This window comes from Pseudophryne corroboree, chromosome 4 (genome assembly GCF_028390025.1).
Source record: "Pseudophryne corroboree isolate aPseCor3 chromosome 4, aPseCor3.hap2, whole genome shotgun sequence".
NCBI lineage: Eukaryota > Metazoa > Chordata > Amphibia > Anura > Myobatrachidae > Pseudophryne > Pseudophryne corroboree.
In genome coordinates, this window is record NC_086447.1 from 26,400,303 (window position 1) to 26,419,642 (window position 19,340).

General features: G+C 31.9%; 25 non-coding genes across 25 annotated transcripts; all 25 read right to left on the reverse strand.

Annotated features, from left to right (window-relative positions):
* Positions 1-720: 720 nt before the first annotated feature.
* Positions 721-793, reverse strand: TRNAV-AAC (transfer RNA valine (anticodon AAC)). Its single transcript has one exon. It is a non-coding gene; the product is annotated as a tRNA-Val (tRNA).
* Positions 794-1,440: 647 nt separating this feature from the next.
* Positions 1,441-1,513, reverse strand: TRNAV-AAC (transfer RNA valine (anticodon AAC)). The gene has a single exon. It is a non-coding gene; the product is annotated as a tRNA-Val (tRNA).
* A 430-nt stretch (positions 1,514-1,943) lies between these two features.
* On the reverse strand, positions 1,944-2,016 carry TRNAV-CAC (transfer RNA valine (anticodon CAC)). The gene has a single exon. It is a non-coding gene; the product is annotated as a tRNA-Val (tRNA).
* An 868-nt stretch (positions 2,017-2,884) lies between these two features.
* Positions 2,885-2,957, reverse strand: TRNAV-AAC (transfer RNA valine (anticodon AAC)). Its single transcript has one exon. It is a non-coding gene; the product is annotated as a tRNA-Val (tRNA).
* A 649-nt stretch (positions 2,958-3,606) lies between these two features.
* On the reverse strand, positions 3,607-3,679 carry TRNAV-AAC (transfer RNA valine (anticodon AAC)). The gene has a single exon. It is a non-coding gene; the product is annotated as a tRNA-Val (tRNA).
* A 429-nt stretch (positions 3,680-4,108) lies between these two features.
* TRNAV-CAC (transfer RNA valine (anticodon CAC)) lies at positions 4,109-4,181 on the reverse strand. The gene has a single exon. It is a non-coding gene; the product is annotated as a tRNA-Val (tRNA).
* An 868-nt stretch (positions 4,182-5,049) lies between these two features.
* On the reverse strand, positions 5,050-5,122 carry TRNAV-AAC (transfer RNA valine (anticodon AAC)). Its single transcript has one exon. It is a non-coding gene; the product is annotated as a tRNA-Val (tRNA).
* Positions 5,123-5,553: 431 nt separating this feature from the next.
* TRNAV-CAC (transfer RNA valine (anticodon CAC)) lies at positions 5,554-5,626 on the reverse strand. The gene has a single exon. It is a non-coding gene; the product is annotated as a tRNA-Val (tRNA).
* An 868-nt stretch (positions 5,627-6,494) lies between these two features.
* On the reverse strand, positions 6,495-6,567 carry TRNAV-AAC (transfer RNA valine (anticodon AAC)). The gene has a single exon. It is a non-coding gene; the product is annotated as a tRNA-Val (tRNA).
* Positions 6,568-6,998: 431 nt separating this feature from the next.
* On the reverse strand, positions 6,999-7,071 carry TRNAV-CAC (transfer RNA valine (anticodon CAC)). Its single transcript has one exon. It is a non-coding gene; the product is annotated as a tRNA-Val (tRNA).
* An 868-nt stretch (positions 7,072-7,939) lies between these two features.
* On the reverse strand, positions 7,940-8,012 carry TRNAV-AAC (transfer RNA valine (anticodon AAC)). The gene has a single exon. It is a non-coding gene; the product is annotated as a tRNA-Val (tRNA).
* Positions 8,013-8,661: 649 nt separating this feature from the next.
* On the reverse strand, positions 8,662-8,734 carry TRNAV-AAC (transfer RNA valine (anticodon AAC)). Its single transcript has one exon. It is a non-coding gene; the product is annotated as a tRNA-Val (tRNA).
* A 429-nt stretch (positions 8,735-9,163) lies between these two features.
* Positions 9,164-9,236, reverse strand: TRNAV-CAC (transfer RNA valine (anticodon CAC)). Its single transcript has one exon. It is a non-coding gene; the product is annotated as a tRNA-Val (tRNA).
* Positions 9,237-10,104: 868 nt separating this feature from the next.
* Positions 10,105-10,177, reverse strand: TRNAV-AAC (transfer RNA valine (anticodon AAC)). The gene has a single exon. It is a non-coding gene; the product is annotated as a tRNA-Val (tRNA).
* Positions 10,178-10,825: 648 nt separating this feature from the next.
* TRNAV-AAC (transfer RNA valine (anticodon AAC)) lies at positions 10,826-10,898 on the reverse strand. Its single transcript has one exon. It is a non-coding gene; the product is annotated as a tRNA-Val (tRNA).
* Positions 10,899-11,543: 645 nt separating this feature from the next.
* TRNAV-AAC (transfer RNA valine (anticodon AAC)) lies at positions 11,544-11,616 on the reverse strand. Its single transcript has one exon. It is a non-coding gene; the product is annotated as a tRNA-Val (tRNA).
* Positions 11,617-12,047: 431 nt separating this feature from the next.
* TRNAV-CAC (transfer RNA valine (anticodon CAC)) lies at positions 12,048-12,120 on the reverse strand. Its single transcript has one exon. It is a non-coding gene; the product is annotated as a tRNA-Val (tRNA).
* An 868-nt stretch (positions 12,121-12,988) lies between these two features.
* Positions 12,989-13,061, reverse strand: TRNAV-AAC (transfer RNA valine (anticodon AAC)). Its single transcript has one exon. It is a non-coding gene; the product is annotated as a tRNA-Val (tRNA).
* A 430-nt stretch (positions 13,062-13,491) lies between these two features.
* TRNAV-CAC (transfer RNA valine (anticodon CAC)) lies at positions 13,492-13,564 on the reverse strand. The gene has a single exon. It is a non-coding gene; the product is annotated as a tRNA-Val (tRNA).
* An 870-nt stretch (positions 13,565-14,434) lies between these two features.
* Positions 14,435-14,507, reverse strand: TRNAV-AAC (transfer RNA valine (anticodon AAC)). Its single transcript has one exon. It is a non-coding gene; the product is annotated as a tRNA-Val (tRNA).
* A 645-nt stretch (positions 14,508-15,152) lies between these two features.
* TRNAV-AAC (transfer RNA valine (anticodon AAC)) lies at positions 15,153-15,225 on the reverse strand. The gene has a single exon. It is a non-coding gene; the product is annotated as a tRNA-Val (tRNA).
* A 430-nt stretch (positions 15,226-15,655) lies between these two features.
* On the reverse strand, positions 15,656-15,728 carry TRNAV-CAC (transfer RNA valine (anticodon CAC)). Its single transcript has one exon. It is a non-coding gene; the product is annotated as a tRNA-Val (tRNA).
* An 868-nt stretch (positions 15,729-16,596) lies between these two features.
* TRNAV-AAC (transfer RNA valine (anticodon AAC)) lies at positions 16,597-16,669 on the reverse strand. The gene has a single exon. It is a non-coding gene; the product is annotated as a tRNA-Val (tRNA).
* Positions 16,670-18,036: 1,367 nt separating this feature from the next.
* Positions 18,037-18,109, reverse strand: TRNAV-AAC (transfer RNA valine (anticodon AAC)). Its single transcript has one exon. It is a non-coding gene; the product is annotated as a tRNA-Val (tRNA).
* A 431-nt stretch (positions 18,110-18,540) lies between these two features.
* Positions 18,541-18,613, reverse strand: TRNAV-CAC (transfer RNA valine (anticodon CAC)). Its single transcript has one exon. It is a non-coding gene; the product is annotated as a tRNA-Val (tRNA).
* Between the last annotated feature and the right edge of the window lie 727 nt (positions 18,614-19,340).

Here is a 19,340-nt window from a genome sequence, read left to right on the forward strand (position 1 = left end):
ATAAACTTTTTATATGATTGCATTTTTATTTGGCATTTCAACCAAAAATCCCTTGTTTTAAAATTCTAAAGATAACAGCATATTTCTGCCCAGTTTCGAACTGGGGACCTTTTGTGTTTTAGGCGAATGTGATAACCACTACAATACAGAAACTGACTTTTGAAGATCTCATCACTATGGAGTCGGGAAGTACCATTGGCAAACCGTTTTCTTAGAAATTTTTTTTCTAAACTTATTTTTCTATTTTCTAATAATTTCTATGCTATTTTTTCCACTTTGCATCTCAAGAGGACACATTCACTTATTAATAGTTCTGATCATTGTATTTAATAAAAAAATCTATTTTTAATGTATTTCTGACCAATTTTGAAGGGGAACCTTATGCATATTGGCTAAATGTGAATAATACTACACTACAGGTACTTCATGAATGCAACACCATCCAATATGCATGGTAGAAGGGAAATTGACTTTTGATATTCTGCAATATGATTTTTACAATTGTTTCTGCCAATTTCGAACTGGGGACCTTTCACGTGTGAGGTAAACATGAAATCACTACACTACAGATACTACATGAAAAATTTGAGACCATCATCCAATAAAAAATGATCTTTGATATTCAGTATGGCATGCTAAAATAAACTTTTTATCTGATTGTATTTTTATTGAGCATTTTACCCAAAAATTCATTGTTTTAAAATTCTAAAGCTAAAAGATTGTTTCTGCCCAGTTTCGAATTGGGGACCTTTCGCGTGTTATGCGAACGTGATAACCACTACACTACAGAAACTGACACTTGTGGATTCCATCACTATCTAGTCTGGAAGTACAAATGACACATGCTTTTCTTAGAAATATGATTTTTTCTAAACTTTTTTTCCTATTTTCTAATAATTTTGACGCTATTTTTCCACTTTGCATTTCAAGAGGACACATTCACTTATTATCAATTCTGATCATTGTATTTACTAAAAAAAATTTTTTTAATGTATTTCTGACCAATTTTGAAGGGGGACCTTATGCATATTGGGTAAATGTGAATAACTCTACACTACAGGTACTTCATGAATGCAACACCATCCAATATGCATGGTAGAAGGGAAATTGACTTTTGATATTCTGCAATATGATTTTTGCTTGTTTTTTCATTGAGCAATGCAACAGTAGATAGTTATCAAAATATAAATTATTGAATTCAAAGTGTTTAGGTAACAAAATATGTTTCTGCCAATTTCGAACTGGGGACCTTTCACGTGTAAGGCAAACATGAAATCACTACACTACAGATACTACATGAAAAATTTGAGACCATCATCCAATAAAAAATGATCTTTGACATTCAGTATGGCATGCTAAAATAAACTTTTTATCTGATTGTATTTTTATTGAGCATTTTACCCAAAAATTAATTGTTTTAAAATTCTAAAGCTAAAAGATTGTTTCTGCCCAGTTTCGAACTGGGGATCTTTCACGTGTTAGGCGAACGTGATAACCACTACACTACAGAAACTGACTCGCGTGGTCCCATTACTATCTAGTCTGGAAGTACAAATGACACATGCTTTTCTTAGAAATATAATTTTTTCTAAACTTTTTTTCCTATTTTCTAATAATTTTGACGCTATTTTTCCACTTTGCATTTCAAGAGGACACATTCACTTATTATCAATTCTGATCATTGTATTTACTAAAAAAAATATTTTTTTAATGTATTTCTGACCAATTTTGAAGGGGGACCTTATGCATATTGGGTAAATGTGAATAACTCTACACTACAGGTACTTCATGAATGCAACACCATCCAATATGCATGGTAGAAGGGAAATTGACTTTTGATATTCTGCAATATGATTTTTGCTTGCTTTTTCATTGAGCAACGCAACAGTAGATAGTTATCAAAATATAAATTATTGAATTCAAAGTGTTTAGGTAACAAAATATGTTTCTGCCCAGTTTCTAACTGGGGACCTTTCGCGTGTGAGGCGAACGTGATAACCACTACACTACAGAAACTACAATGAAACAGCATCTCCCGACATCCAATAAAAAATGATCTTTGACATACATTATGACATTCTGAAATAAACTTTTTATATGATTGCATTTTTATTTGGCATTTCAACCAAAAATCCCTTGTTTTAAAATTCTAAAGATAACAGCATATTTCTGCCTAGTTTCGAACTGGGGACCTTTTGTGTTTTAGGCGAATGTGATAACCACTACAATACAGAAACTGACTTTTGAAGATCTCATCACTGTGGAGTCGGGAAGTACCATTGGCAAACCGTTTTCTTAGAATTTTTTTTTCTAAACTTATTTTTCTATTTTCTAATAATTTCTATGCTATTTTTTCCACTTTGCATTTCAAGAGGACACATTCACTTATTAATAGTTCTGATCATTGTATTTAATAAAAAAATCTATTTTTAATGTATTTCTGACCAATGTTGAAGGGGAACCTTATGCATATTGGCTAAATGTGAATAATACTACACTACAGGTACTTCATGAATGCAACACCATCCAATATGCATGGTAGAAGGGAAATTGACTTTTGATATTCTGCAATATGATTTTTTGCTTGCTTTTTCATTGAGCAATGCAACAGTATATAGTTATCAAAATATAAATTATTGAATTCAAAGTGTTTAGGTAACAAAATATGTTTCTGCCAATTTCGAACTGGGGACCTTTCACGCGTGAGGCAAACATGAAATCACTACACTACAGATACTACATGAAAAATTTGCGACCATCATCCAGTAAAAAATGATCTTTGACATTCAGTATGGCATGCTAAAATAAACTTTTTATCTGATTGTATTTTTATTGAGCATTTTACCCAAAAATTAATTGTTTTAAAATTCTACAGCTAAAAGATTGTTTCTGCCCAGTTTCGAACTGGGGACCTTTCGCATGTTAGGCGAACGTGATAACCACTACACTACAGAAACTGACTCTCGTGAATTTCATCACTATCTAGTCTGGATGTACACATGACACATGCTTTTCTTAGAAATATAATTTTTTCTAAACTTTTTTTCCTATTTTCTAATAATTTTGACGCTATTTTTCCACTTTGCATTTCAAGAGGACACATTCACTTATTATCAATTCTGATCATTGTATTTAATAAAAAAATATTTTTTGAATGTATTTCTGACCAATTTTGAAGGGGGACCTTATGCATATTGGATAAATGTGAATAACTCTACACTACAGGTACTTCATGAATGCAACACCATCCAATATGCATGGTAGAATTGAAACTGACTTTTGATAATCTGCAATATGATTTTTTGCTTGCTTTTTCATTGAGCAATGCAACAGTAGATAGTTATCAAAATATAAATTATTGAATTCAAAGTGTTTAGGTAACAAAATATGTTTCTGCCAATTTCGAACTGGGGACCTTTCACGTGTGAGGCAAATATGAAATCACTACACTACAGATACTAAATGAAAAATTTGAGACCATCATCCAATAAAAAATGATCTTTGACATTCAGTATGGCATGCTAAAATAAACTTTTTATCTGATTGTATTTTTATTGAGCATTTTACCCAAAAATTAATTGTTTTAAAATTCTAAAGCTAAAAGATTGTTTCTGCCCAGTTTCGAACTGGGGATCTTTCACGTGTTAGGCGAACGTGATAACCACTACACTACAGAAACTGACTCGCGTGGTCCCATCACTATCTAGTCTGGAAGTACAAATGACACATGCTTTTCTTAGAAATATAATTTTTTCTAAACTTTTTTTCCTATTTTCTAATAATTTTGACGCTATTTTTCCACTTTGCATTTCAAGAGGACACATTCACTTATTATCAATTCTGATCATTGTATTTAATAAAAAAATATTTTTTGAATGTATTTCTGACCAATTTTGAAGGGGGACCTTATGCATATTGGGTAAATGTGAATAACTCTACACTACAGGTACTTCATGAATGCAACACCATCCAATTTGCATGGTAGAAGGGAAATTGACTTTTGATATTCTGCAATATGATTTTTGCTTGCTTTTTCATTGAGCAATGCAACAGTAGATAGTTATCAAAATATAAATTATTGAATTCAAAGTGTTTAGGTAACAAAATATGTTTCTGCCCAGTTTCGAACTGGGGACCTCTCGCGTGTGAGGCGAACGTGATAACCACTACACTACAGAAACTACAATGAAACACCATCTCCCGCCATCCAATAAAAAATGATCTTTGACATACATTATGGCATTCTGAAATAAACTTTTTATATGATTGCATTTTTATTTGGCATTTCAACCAAAAATCCCTTGTTTTAAAATTCTAAAGATAACAGCATATTTCTGCCCAGTTTCGAACTGGGGACCTTTTGTGTTTTAGGCGAATGTGATAACCACTACAATACAGAAACTGACTTTTGAAGATCTCATCACTATGGAGTCGGGAAGTACCATTGGCAAACCGTTTTCTTAGAATTTTTTTTTCTAAACTTATTTTTCTATTTTCTAATAATTTCTATGCTATTTTTTCCGCTTTGCATCTCAAGAAGACACATTCACTTATTAATAGTTCTGATCATTGTATTTAATAAAAAAATCTATTTTTAATGTATTTCTGACCAATTTTGAAGGGGAACCTTATGCATATTGGCTAAATGTGAATAATACTACACTACAGGTACTTCATGAATGCAACACCATCCAATATGCATGGTAGAAGGGAAATTGACTTTTGATATTCTGCAATATGATTTTTTGCTTGCTTTTTCATTGAGCAATGCAACAGTATATAGTTATCAAAATATAAATTATTAAATTCAAAGTGTTTAGGTAACAAAATATGTTTCTGCCAATTTCGAACTGGGGACCTTTTACGTGTGAGGCAAACATGAAATCACTACACTACAGATACTACATGAAAAATTTGCGACCATCATCCAATAAAAAATGATCTTTGACATTCAGTATGGCATGCTAAAATAAACTTTTTATCTGATTGTATTTTTATTGAGCATTTTACCCAAAAATTCATTGTTTTAAAATTCTAAAGCTAAAAGATTGTTTCTGCCCAGTTTCGAACTGGGGACCTTTCGCGTGTTAGGCGAACGTGATAACCACTACACTACAGAAACTGACTCTTGTGCATCCCATCACTATGTAGTCTGGAAGTACAAATGACACATGCTTTTCTTAGAAATATAATTTTTTCTAAACTTTTTTTTCCTATTTTCTAATAATTTTGACGCTATTTTTCCACTTTGCATTTCAAGAGGACACATTCACTTATTATCAATTCTGATCATTGTATTTACTAAAAAAATATTTTTTGAATGTATTTCTGACCAATTTTGAAGGGGAACCTTATGCATATTGGCTAAATGTGAATAATACTACACTACAGGTACTTCATGAATGCAACACCATCCAATATGCATGGTAGAAGGGAAATTGACTTTTGATATTCTGCAATATGATTTTTGCTTGCTTTTTCATTGAGCAATGCAACAGTAGATAGTTATCAAAATATAAATTATTGAATTCAAAGTGTTTAGGTAACAAAATATGTTTCTGCCCAGTTTCGAACTGGGGACCTTTCGCGTGTGAGGCGAACGTGATAACCACTACACTACAGAAACTACAATAAAACAGCATCTCCCGCCATCCAATAAAAAATGATCTTTGACATACATTATGGCATTCTGAAATAAACTTTTTATATGATTGCATTTTTATTTGGCATTTCAACCAAAAATCCCTTGATTAAAAATTCTAAAGATAACAGCATATTTCTGCCCAGTTTCGAACTGGGGACCTTTTGTGTTTTAGGCGAATGTGATAACCACTACAATACAGAAACTGACTTTTGAAGATCTCATCACTATGGAGTCGGGAAGTACCATTGGCAAACCGTTTTCTTAGAATTTTTTTTTCTAAACTTATTTTTCTATTTTCTAATAATTTCTATGCTATTTTTTCCGCTTTGCATCTCAAGAAGACACATTCACTTATTAATAGTTCTGATCATTGTATTTAATAAAAAAATCTATTTTTAATGTATTTCTGACCAATTTTGAAGGGGAACCTTATGCATATTGGCTAAATGTGAATAATACTACACTACAGGTACTTCATGAATGCAACACCATCCAATATGCATGGTAGAAGGGAAATTGACTTTTGATATTCTGCAATATGATTTTTTGCTTGCTCTTTCATTGAGCAATGCAACAGTATATAGTTATCAAAATATAAATTATTGAATTCAAAGTGTTTAGGTAACAAAATATGTTTCTGCCAATTTCGAACTGGGGACCTTTCACGTGTGAGGCAAACATGAAATCACTACACTACAGATACTACATGAAAAATTTGCGACCATCATCCAATAAAAAATGATCTTTGACATTCAGTATGGCATGCTAAAATAAACTTTTTATCTGATTGTATTTTTATTGAGCATTTTACCCAAAAATTCATTGTTTTAAAATTCTAAAGCTAAAAGATTGTTTCTGCCCAGTTTCGAACTGGGGACCTTTCGCGTGTTAGGCGAACGTGATAACCACTACACTACAGAAACTGACTCTTGTGCATCCCATCACTATCTAGTCTGGAAGTACAAATGACACATGCTTTTCTTAGAAATATAATTTTTTCTAAACTTTTTTTTCCTATTTTCTAATAATTTTGACGCTATTTTTCCACTTTGCATTTCAAGAGGACACATTCACTTATTATCAATTCTGATCATTGTATTTACTAAAAAAATATTTTTTGAATGTATTTCTGACCAATTTTGAAGGGGAACCTTATGCATATTGGCTAAATGTGAATAATACTACACTACAGGTACTTCATGAATGCAACACCATCCAATATGCATGGTAGAAGGGAAATTGACTTTTGATATTCTGCAATATGATTTTTGCTTGCTTTTTCATTGAGCAATGCAACAGTAGATAGTTATCAAAATATAAATTATTGAATTCAAAGTGTTTAGGTAACAAAATATGTTTCTGCCCAGTTTCGAACTGGGGACCTTTCGCGTGTGAGGTGAACGTGATAACCACTACACTACAGAAACTACAATAAAACAGCATCTCCCGCCATCCAATAAAAAATGATCTTTGACATACATTATGGCATTCTGAAATAAACTTTTTATATGATTGCATTTTTATTTGGCATTTCAACCAAAAATCCCTTGATTAAAAATTCTAAAGATAACAGCATATTTCTGCCCAGTTTCGAACTGGGGACCTTTTGTGTTTTAGGCGAATGTGATAACCACTACAATACAGAAACTGACTTTTGAAGATCTCATCACTATGGAGTCGGGAAGTACCATTGGCAAACCGTTTTCTTAGAATTTTTTTTTCTAAACTTATTTTTCTATTTTCTAATAATTTCTATGCTATTTTTTCCGCTTTGCATCTCAAGAAGACACATTCACTTATTAATAGTTCTGATCATTGTATTTAATAAAAAAATCTATTTTTAATGTATTTCTGACCAATTTTGAAGGGGAACCTTATGCATATTGGCTAAATGTGAATAATACTACACTACAGGTACTTCATGAATGCAACACCATCCAATATGCATGGTAGAAGGGAAATTGACTTTTGATATTCTGCAATATGATTTTTTGCTTGCTCTTTCATTGAGCAATGCAACAGTATATAGTTATCAAAATATAAATTATTGAATTCAAAGTGTTTAGGTAACAAAATATGTTTCTGCCAATTTCGAACTGGGGACCTTTCACGTGTGAGGCAAACATGAAATCACTACACTACAGATACTACATGAAAAATTTGCGACCATCATCCAATAAAAAATGATCTTTGACATTCAGTATGGCATGCTAAAATAAACTTTTTATCTGATTGTATTTTTATTGAGCATTTTACCCAAAAATTCATTGTTTTAAAATTCTAAAGCTAAAAGATTGTTTCTGCCCGGTTTCGAACTGGGGACCTTTCGCGTGTTAGGCGAACGTGATAACCACTACACTACAGAAACTGACTCTTGTGCATCCCATCACTATCTAGTCTGGAAGTACAAATGACACATGCTTTTCTTAGAAATATAATTTTTTCTAAACTTTTTTTTCCTATTTTCTAATAATTTTGACGCTATTTTTCCACTTTGCATTTCAAGAGGACACATTCACTTATTATCAATTATGATCATTGTATTTACTAAAAAAATATTTTTTGAATGTATTTCTGACCAATTTTGAAGGGGAACCTTATGCATATTGGCTAAATGTGAATAATACTACACTACAGGTACTTCATGAATGCAACACCATCCAATATGCATGGTAGAAGGGAAATTGACTTTTGATATTCTGCAATATGATTTTTGCTTGCTTTTTCATTGAGCAATGCAACAGTAGATAGTTATCAAAATATAAATTATTGAATTCAAAGTGTTTAGGTAACAAAATATGTTTCTGCCAATTTCGAACTGGGGACCTTTCACGTGTGAGGCAAACATGAAATCACTACACTACAGATACTACATGAAAAATTTGAGACCATCATCCAATAAAAAATGATCTTTGACATTCAGTATGGCATGCTAAAATAAACTTTTTATCTGATTGTATTTTTATTGAGCATTTTACCCAAAAATTAATTGTTTTAAAATTCTAAAGCTAAAAGATTGTTTCTGCCCAGTTTCGAACTGGGGACCTTTCGCGTGTTATGCGAACGTGATAACCACTACACTACAGAAACTGACACTTGTGGATTCCATCACTATCTAGTCTGGAAGTACAAATGACACATGCTTTTCTTAGAAATATGATTTTTTCTAAACTTTTTTTCCTATTTTCTAATAATTTTGACGCTATTTTTCCACTTTGCATTTCAAGAGGACACATTCACTTATTATCAATTCTGATCATTGTATTTACTAAAAAAATTTTTTTTAATGTATTTCTGACCAATTTTGAAGGGGGACCTTATGCATATTGGGTAAATGTGAATAACTCTACACTACAGGTACTTCATGAATGCAACACCATCCAATATGCATGGTAGAAGGGAAATTGACTTTTGATATTCTGCAATATGATTTTTGCTTGCTTTTTCATTGAGCAATGCAACAGTAGATAGTTATCAAAATATAAATTATTGAATTCAAAGTGTTTAGGTAACAAAATATGTTTCTGCCCAGTTTCAAACTGGGGACCTTTCACGTGTGAGGCGAACGTGATAACCACTACACTACAGAAACTACATGAAAACAGAATCTCCCGCCATCCAATAAAAAATGATCTTTGACATACATTATGGCATTCTGAAATAAACTTTTTATATGATTGCATTTTTATTTGGCATTTCAACCGAAAATCCCTTGATTTAAAATTCTAAAGATAACAGCATATTTCTGCCTAGTTTCGAACTGGGGACCTTTTGTGTTTTAGGCGAATGTGATAACCACTACAATACAGAAACTGACTTTTGAAGATCTCATCACTATGGAGTCGGGAAGTACCATTGGCAAACCGTTTTCTTAGAATTTTTTTTTCTAAACTTATTTTTCTATTTTCTAATAATTTCTATGCTATTTTTTCCACTTTGCATTTCAAGAGGACACATTCACTTATTAATAGTTCTGATCATTGTATTTAATAAAAAAATCTATTTTTAATGTATTTCTGACCAATTTTGAAGGGGAACCTTATGCATATTGGCTAAATGTGAATAATACTACACTACAGGTACTTCATGAATGCAACACCATCCAATATGCATGGTAGAAGGGAAATTGACTTTTGATATTCTGCAATATGATTTTTTGCTTGCTTTTTCATTGAGCAATGCAACAGTATATAGTTATCAAAATATAAATTATTGAATTCAAAGTGTTTAGGTAACAAAATATGTTTCTGCCAATTTCGAACTGGGGACCTTTCACGCGTGAGGCAAACATGAAATCACTACACTACAGATACTACATGAAAAATTTGCGACCATCATCCAGTAAAAAATGATCTTTGACATTCAGTATGGCATGCTAAAATAAACTTTTTATCTGATTGTATTTTTATTGAGCATTTTACCCAAAAATTAATTGTTTTAAAATTCTACAGCTAAAAGATTGTTTCTGTCCAGTTTTGAACTGGGGACCTTTCGCGTGTTAGGCGAACGAGATAACCACTACACTACAGAAACTGACTCTCGTGAATTTCATCACTATCTAGTCTGGATGTACACATGACACATGCTTTTCTTAGAAATATAATTTTTTCTAAACTTTTTTTCCTATTTTCTAATAATTTTGACGCTATTTTTCCACTTTGCATTTCAAGAGGACACATTCACTTATTATCAATTCTGATCATTGTATTTACTAAAAAAAATTTTTTTAATGTATTTCTGACCAATTTTGAAGGGGGACCTTATGCATATTTGATAAATGTGAATAACTCTACACTACAGGTACTTCATGAATGCAACACCATCCAATATGCATGGTAGAATTGAAACTGACTTTTGATATTCTGCAATATGATTTTTTGCTTGCTTTTTCATTGAGCAATGCAACAGTAGATAGTTATCAAAATATAAATTATTGAATTCAAAGTGTTTAGGTAACAAAATATGTTTCTGCCAATTTCGAACTGGGGACCTTTCACGTGTGAGGCAAACATGAAATCACTACACTACAGATACTACATGAAAAATTTGAGACCATCATCCAATAAAAAATGATCTTTGACATTCAGTATGGCATGCTAAAATAAACTTTTTATCTGATTGTATTTTTATTGAGCATTTTATCCAAAAATTAATTGTTTTAAAATTCTAAAGCTAAAAGATTGTTTCTGCCCAGTTTCGAACTGGGGACCTTTCGCGTGTTAGGCAAACGTGATAACCACTACACTACAGAAACTGACTCTCGTGGATCTCATCACTATCTAGTCTGGAAGTACAAATGACACATGCTTTTCTTAGAAATGTAATTTTTCTAAACTTTTTTCCTATTTTCTAATAATTTTGACGCTATTTTTCCACTTTGCATTTCAAGAGGACACATTCACTTATTATCAATTCTGATCATTGTATTTACTAAAAAATTTTTTTTAATGTATTTCTGACCAATTTTGAAGGGGAACCTTATGCATATTGGGTAAATGTGAATAACTCTACACTACAGGTACTTCATGAATGCAAAACCATCCAATATGCATGGTAGAAGGGAAATTGACTTTTGATATTCTGCAATATGATTTTTTGCTTGCTTTTTCATTGAGCAATGCAACAGTATATAGTTATCAAAATATAAATTATTGAATTCAAAGTGTTTAGGTAACAAAATATGTTTCTGCCAATTTCGAACTGGGGACCTTTCACGTGTGAGGCAAACATGAAATCACTACACTACAGATACTACATGAAAAATTTGCGACCATCATCCAATAAAAAATGATCTTTGACATTCAGTATGGCATGCTAAAATAAACTTTTTATCTGATTGTATTTTTATTGAGCATTTTACCCAAAAATTCATTGTTTTAAAATTCTAAAGCTAAAAGATTGTTTCTGCCCAGATTTGAACTGGGGACCTTTCGCGTGTTAGGCGAACGTGATAACCACTACACTACAGAAACTGACTCTTGTGGGTTTCATCACTATCTAGTCTGGAAGTACAAATGACACATGCTTTTCTTAGAAATATAATTTTTTCTAAACTTTTTTTCCTATTTTCTAATAATTTTGACGCTATTTTTCCACTTTGCATTTCAAGAGGACACATTCACTTATTATCAATTCTGATCATTGTATTTACTAAAAAAATCTTTTTTTTAATGTATTTCTGACCAATTTTGAAGGGGGACCTTATGCATATTGGGTAAATGTGAATAACTCTACACTACAGGTACTTCATGAATGCAACACCATCCAATATGCATGGTAGAAGGGAAATTGACTTTTGATATTCTGCAATATGATTTTTGCTTGCTTTTTCATTGAGCAATGCAACAGTAGATAGTTATCAAAATATAAATTATTGAATTCAAAGTGTTTAGGTAACAAAATATGTTTCTGCCCAGTTTTGAACTGAGGACCTTTCGCGTGTGAGGCGAAAGTGATAACCATTACACTACAGAAACTACATGGAAACAGCATCTCCCGCCATCCAATAAAAATTGATCTTTGACATACATTATGGCATTCTGAAATAAACTTTTTATATGATTGCATTTTTATTTGGCATTTCAACCAAAAATCCCTTGTTTTAAAATTCTAAAGATAACAGCACATTTCTGCCCAGTTTCGAACTGGGGACCTTTTGTGTTTTAGGCGAATGTGATAACCACTACAATACAGAAACTGACTTTTGAAGATCTCATCACTATGGAGTCGGGAAGTACCATTGGCAAACCATTTTCTTAGAATTTTTTTTTCTAAACTTATTTTTCTATTTTCTAATAATTTCTATGCTATTTTTTCCACTTTGCATTTCAAGAGGACACATTCACTTATTAATAGTTCTGATCATTGTATTTAATAAAAAAATCTATTTTTAATGTATTTCTGACCAATTTTGAAGGGGAACCTTATGCATATTCGCTAAATGTGAATATTACTACACTACAGGTACTTCATGAATGCAACACCATCCAATATGCATGGTAGAAGGGAAATTGGCATTTGATATTCTGCAATATGATTTTTTGCTTGCTTTTTCATTGAGCAATGCAACAGTATATAGTTATCAAAATATAAATTATTGAATTCAAAGTGTTTAGGTAACAAAATATGTTTCTGCCAATTTCGAACTGGGGACCTTTCACGTGTGAGGCAAACATGAAATCACTACACTACAGATACTACATGAAAAATTTGCGACCATCATCCAATAAAAAATGATCTTTGACATTCAGTATGGCATGCTAAAATAAACTTTTTATCTGATTGTATTTTTATTGAGCATTTTACCCAAAAATTCATTGTTTTAAAATTCTAAAGCTAAAAGATTGTTTCTGCCCAGTTTTGAACTGGGGACCTTTCGCGTGTTAGGCGAACGTGATAACCACTACACTACAGAAACTGACTCTTGTGGGTCCCATCACTATCTAGTCTGGAAGTACAAATGACACATGCTTTTCTTAGAAATATAATTTTTTCTAAACTTTTTTTCCTATTTTCTAATAATTTTAATGCTATTTTTCCACTTTGCATTTCAAGAGGACACATTCACTTATTATCAATTCTGATCATTGTATTTACTAAATAAATCTTTTTTTAATGTATTTCTGACCAATTTTGAAGGGGGACCTTATGCATATTGGGTAAATGTGAATAACTCTACACTACAGGTACTTCATGAATGCAACACCATCCAATATGCATGGTAGAAGGGAAATTGAATTTTGATATTCTGCAATATGATTTTTGCTTGCTTTTTCATTAAGCAATGCAACAGTAGATAGTTATCAAAATATAAATTATTGAATTCAAAGTGTTTAGGTAACAAAATATGTTTCTGCCCAGTTTTGAACTGAGGACCTTTCGCGTGTGAGGCGAAAGTGATAACCACTACACTACAGAAACTACATGGAAACAGCATCTCCCGCCATCCAATAAAAAATTATCTTTGACATACATTATGGCATTCTGAAATACACTTTTTATATGATTGCATTTTTATTTGGCATTTCAACCAAAAATCCCTTGTTTTAAAATTCTAAAGATAACAGCACATTTCTGCCCAGTTTCGAACTGGGGACCTTTTGTGTTTTAGGCGAATGTGATAACCACTACAATACAGAAACTGCCTTTTGAAGATCTCATCACTATGGAGTCGGGAAGTACCATTGGCAAACCGTTTTCTTAGAATTTTTTTTTCTAAACTTATTTTTCTATTTTCTAATAATTTCTATGCTATTTTTTCCACTTTGCATTTCAAGAGGACACATTCACTTATTAATAGTTCTGATCATTGTATTTAATAAAAAAAAATCTATTTTTAATGTATTTCTGACCAATTTTGAAGGGGAACCTTATGCATATTCGCTAAATGTGAATAATACTACACTACAGGTACTTCATGAATGCAACACCATCCAATATGCATGGTAGAAGGGAAATTGACTTTTGATATTCTGCAATATGATTTTTTGCTTGCTTTTTCATTGAGCAATGCAACAGTATATATTTATCAAAATATAAATTATTGAATTCAAAGTGTTTAGGTAACAAAATATGTTTCTGCCAATTTCGAACTGGGGACCTTTCACGTGTGAGGCAAACATGAAATCACTACACTACAGATACTACATGAAAAATTTGCGACCATCATCCAGTAAAAAATGATCTTTGACATTCAGTATGGCATGCTAAAATAAACTTTTTATCTGATTGTATTTTTATTGAGCATTTTACCCAAAAATTCATTGTTTTAAAATTCTAAAGCTAAAAGATTGTTTCTGCCCAGTTTCGAACTGGGGACCTTTCGCGTGTTAGGCGAACGTGATAACCACTACACCACAGAAACTGACTCTCGTGGATCCTATCACTATCTAGTCTGGAAGTACAAATGACACATGCTTTTCTTAGAAATTTAATTTTTCTAAACTTTTTTCCTATTTTCTAATAATTTTGACGCTATTTTTCCACTTTGCATTTCAAGAGGACACATTCACTTATTATCAATTCTGATCATTGTATTTACTAAAAAAAATTTTTTAATGTATTTCTGACCAATTTTGAAGGGGGACCTTATGCATATTGGGTAAATGTGAATAACTCTACACTACAGGTACTTCATGAATGCAACACCATCCAATATGCATGGTAGAAGGGAAATTGACTTTTGATATTCTGCAATATGATTTTTTGCTTGCTTTTTCATTGAGCAATGCAACAGTATATAGTTATCAAAATATAAATTATTGAATTCAAAGTGTTTAGGTAACAAAATATGTTTCTGCCAATTTCGAACTGGGGACCTTTCACGTGTGAGGCAAACATGAAATCACCACACTACAGATACTACATGAAAAATTTGCGACCATCATCCAATAAAAAATGATCTTTGACATTCAGTATGGCATGCTAAAATAAACTTTTTATCTGATTGTATTTTTATTGAGCATTTTACCCAAAAATTCATTGTTTTAAAATTCTAAAGCTAAAAGATTGTTTCTGCCCAGTTTTGAACTGGGGACCTTTCGCATGTTAGGCGAACGTGATAACCACTACACTACAGAAACTGACTCTTGTGGGTCCCATCACTATCTAGTCTGGAAGTACAAATGACACATGCTTTTCTTAGAAATATAATTTTTTCTAAACTTTTTTTCCTATTTTCTAATAATTTTGATGCTATTTTTCCACTTTGCATTTCAAGAGGACACATTCACTTATTATCAATTCTGATCATTGTATTTACTAAATAAATGTTTTTTTAATGTATTTCTGACCAATTTTGAAGGGGGACCTTTTGCATATTGGGTAAATGTGAATAACTCTACACTACAGGTACTTCATGAATGCAACACCATCCAATATGCATGGTAGAAGGGAAATTGACTTTTGATATTCTGCAATATGATTTTTGCTTGCTTTTTCATTAAGCAATGCAACAGTAGATAGTTATCAAAATATAAATTATTGAATTCAAAGTGTTTAGGTAACAAAATATGTTTCTGCCCAGTTTTGAACTGAGGACCTTTCGCGTGTGAGGCGAAAGTGATAACCACTACACTACAGAAACAACATGGAAACCGCATCTCCCGCCATCCAATAAAAAATTATCTTTGACATACATTATGGCATTCTGAAATAAACTTTTTATATGATTGCATTTTTATTTGGCATTTCAACCAAAAATCCCTTGTTTTAAAATTCTAAAGATAACAGCACATTTCTGCCCAGTTTCGAACTGGGGACCTTTTGTGTTTTAGGCGAATGTGATAACCACTACAATACAGAAACTGACTTTTGAAGATCTCATCACTATGGAGTCGGGAAGTACCATTGGCAAACCGTTTTCTTAGAATTTTTTTTTCTAAACTTATTTTTCTATTTTCTAATAATTTCTATGCTGTTTTTTCCACTTTGCATTTCAAGAGGACACATTCACTTATTAATAGTTCTGATCATTGTATTTAATAAAAAAATCTATTTTTAATGTATTTCTGACCAATTTTGAAGGGGATCCTTATGCATATTCGCTAAATGTGAATAATACTACACTACAGGTACTTCATGAATGCAACACCATCCAATATGCATGGTAGAAGGGAAATTGACTTTTGATATTCTGCAATATGATTTTTTGCTTGCTTTTTCATTGAGCAATGCAACAGTATATATTTATCAAAATATAAATTATTGAATTCAAAGTGTTTAGGTAACAAAATATGTTTCTGCCAATTTCGAACTGGGGACCTTTCACGTGTGAGGCAAACATGAAATCACCACACTACAGATACTACATGAAAAATTTGCGACAATCATCCAATAAAAAATTATCTTTGACATTCAGTATGGCATGCTAAAATAAACTTTTTATCTGATTGTATTTTTATTGAGCATTTTACCCAAAAATTCATTGTTTTAAAATTCTAAAGCTAAAAGATTGTTTCTGCCCAGTTTCGAACTGGGGACCTTTCGCGTGTTAGGCGAACATGATAACCACTACACTACAGAAACTGACTCTCGTGGATCCCATCACTATCTAGTCTGGAAGTACAAATGACACATGCTTTTCTTAGAAATGTAATTTTTCTAAACTTTTTTCCTATTTTCTAATAATTTTGACGCTATTTTTCCACTTTGCATTTCAAGAGGACACATTCACTTATTATCAATTCTGATCATTGTATTTACTAAAAAAAATTTTTTAATGTATTTCTGACCAATTTTGAAGGGGGACCTTATGCATATTGGGTAAATGTGAATAACTCTACACTACAGGTACTTCATGAATGCAACACCATCCAATATGCATGGTAGAAGGGAAATTGACTTTTGATAATCTGCAATATGATTTTTTGCTTGCTTTTTCATTGAGCAATGCAACAGTATATAGTTATCAAAATATAAATTATTGAATTCAAAGTGTTTAGGTAACAAAATATGTTTCTGCCAATTTCGAACTGGGGACCTTTCACGTGTGAGGCAAACATGAAATCACCACACTACAGATACTACATGAAAAATTTGCGACCATCATCCAATAAAAAATGATCTTTGACATTCAGTATGGCATGCTAAAATAAACTTTTTATCTGATTGTATTTTTATTGAGCATTTTACCCAAAAATTCATTGTTTTAAAATTCTAAAGCTAAAAGATTGTTTTTGCCCAGTTTTGAACTGGGGACCTTTTGCGTGTTTGGCGAACGTGATAACCACTACACTACAGAAACTGACTCTTGTGGGTCCTATCACTATCTAGTCTGGAAGTACAAATGACACATGCTTTTCTTAGAAATATAATTTTTTCTAAACTTTTTTTCCTATTTTCTAATAATTTTGACGCTATTTTTCCACTTTGCATTTCAAGAGGACACATTCACTTATTATCAATTCTGATCATTGTATTTACTAAAAAAAATATTTTTTTAATGTATTTCTGACCAATTTTGAAGGGGGACCTTATGCATATTGGGTAAATGTGAATAACTCTACACTACAGGTACTTCATGAATGCAACACCATCCAATATGCATGGTAGAAGGGAAATTGACTTTTGATATTCTGCAATATGATTTTTGCTTGCTTTTTCATTGAGCAATGCAACAGTAGATAGTTATCAAAATATAAATTATTGAATTCAAAGTGTTTAGGTAACAAAATATGTTTCTGCCAATTTCGAACTGGGGACCTTTCACGTGTGAGGCAAACATGAAATCACCACACTACAGATACTACATGAAAAATTTGCGACCATCATCCAATAAAAAATGATCTTTGACATTCAGTATGGCATGCTAAAATAAACTTTTTATCTGATTGTATTTTTATTGAGCATTTTACCCAAAAATTCATTGTTTTAAAATTCTAAAGCTAAAAGATTGTTTTTGCCCAGTTTTGAACTGGGGACCTTTTGCGTGTTTGGCGAACGTGATAACCACTACACTACAAAAACTGACTCTTGTGGGTCCTATCACTATCTAGTCTGGAAGTACAAATGACACATGCTTTTCTTAGAAATATAATTTTTTCTAAACTTTTTTTCCTATTTTCTAATAATTTTGACGCTATTTTTCCACTTTGCATTTCAAGAGGACACATTCACTTATTATCAATTCTGATCATTGTATTTACTAAAAAAAATATTTTTTTAATGTATTTCTGACCAATTTTGAAGGGGGACCTTATGCATATTGGGTAAATGTGAATAACTCTACACTACAGGTACTTCATGAATGCAACACCATCCAATATGCATGGTAGAAGGGAAATTGACTTTTGATATTCTGCAATATGATTTTTGCTTGCTTTTTCATTGAGCAATGCAACAGTAGATAGTTATCAAAATATAAATTATTGAATTCAAAGTGTTTAGGTAACAAAATATGTTTCTGCCCAGTTTTGAACTTAGGACCTTTCGCGTGTGAGGCGAAAGTGATAACCACTACACTACAGAAACTACATGGAAACAGCGTCTCCCGCCATCCAATAAAAAATGATCTTTGACATACATTATGGCATTCTGAAATAAACTTTTTATATGATTGCATTTTTATTTGGCATTTCAACCAAAAATCCCTTGTTTTAAAATTCTAAAGATAACAGCACATTTCTGCCCAGTTTCGAACTGGGGACCTTTTGTGTTTTAGGCGAATGTGATAACCACTACAATACAGAAACTGACTTTTGAAGATCTCATCACTATGGAGTCGGGAAGTACCATTGGCAAACCGTTTTCATAGAATTTTTTTTTCTAAACTTATTTTTCTATTTTCTAATAATTTCTATGCTATTTTTTCCACTTTGCATTTCAAGAGGACACATTCACTTACTAATAGTTCTGATCATTGTATTTAATAAAAAAATCTATTTTTAATGTATTTCTGACCAATTTTGAAGGGGAACCTTATGCATATTCGCTAAATGTGAATAATACTACACTACAGGTACTTCATGAATGCAACACCATCCAATATGCATGGTAAAAGGGAAATTGACTTTTGATATTCTGCAATATGATTTTTTGCTTGCTTTTTCATTGAGCAATGCAACAGTATATATTTATCAAAATATAAATTATTGAATTCAAAGTGTTTAGGTAACAAAATATGTTTCTGCCAATTTCGAACCGGGGACCTTTCACGTGTGAGGCAAACATGAAATCACTACACTACAGATACTACATG